The following is a 955-nucleotide window of genomic DNA, read 5'->3' as shown; positions in this document are numbered from 1 at the left end:
TTCGCTATCTGTAATAGGACCCGAGATATCACCAGATATATATTGGATTTTCCTCTGACCCTGAGTGTCCGGCCCCTTGAGACTGTCGTTTTCTCGGCCCCTGGTGGTCCGAGGTCGTTCCCGTTGCACAGATTCATGCGCCAGCTCCTCCTGCAGATAATTCACTTTGGTTTATTGCGCTATCTCTAATAGCACCCGAGATATCACCAGATATATATTGGATTTTCCCCTGACCCTGAGTGTCCCGCCCCATGAGACTGTGGTTTTTTCGGCCCCTGGTGGTCCGAGGTCGTTCCCGTTGCACAGATTCATGCGCCAGGTTCTCCTGCAGATAATTCACTTTGGTTTATTGCGCTATCTGTAAGAGCACCCGAGATATCACCAGATATATGCTGGATTTTTACATGACCTTGGGTGACGGATTCCGAATATCTGTAATTTTCTCGGCGCCTGGTGGTGCGAGGTCGTTCCTGCTGCACAGATTCATTCGCCTGTGCCTCCTACAGACAATGCACTTTGATTTATTGCGCTATCTGTAATAGCACCCGAGATATCACCAGATATATATTGGATTTTTCACTGTTCCTGAATGTCCGGCACCATGAGACGGTGGTTTTCTCGGCCCCTGGTGGTCCGAGGTCGTTCCCGCTGCACAGATTCATGCGCCAGGGCCTCCTACAGACAATGCACTTTGATTTATTGCGCTATCTGTAATAGCAGCCGAGATATCACCAGATACATATTGGATTTTTCCCTGACCCTGAGTGTCCGGCCCCATGAGACGGTGGTTGTCTCGGCCCCTGGTGGTCCGAGGTCGTTCCCGATGCACAGATTCGTGCGCCATGGCCTCCTACAGACAATGCACTTTGATTTATTGCGCTATCTGTAATAGCACCCGAGATATCACCAGATATATATTGGATTTTCCCCTGACCCTGAGTGTCCGGCCCCATGA

The sequence above is a fragment of the Nomia melanderi genome, unplaced genomic scaffold, assembly GCF_051020985.1.
Source record: "Nomia melanderi isolate GNS246 unplaced genomic scaffold, iyNomMela1 scaffold0014, whole genome shotgun sequence".
Lineage (NCBI taxonomy): Eukaryota > Metazoa > Arthropoda > Insecta > Hymenoptera > Halictidae > Nomia > Nomia melanderi.
The sequence above is the reverse complement of the archived record's forward strand: the minus strand, read 5'-3'. Positions refer to the sequence as shown.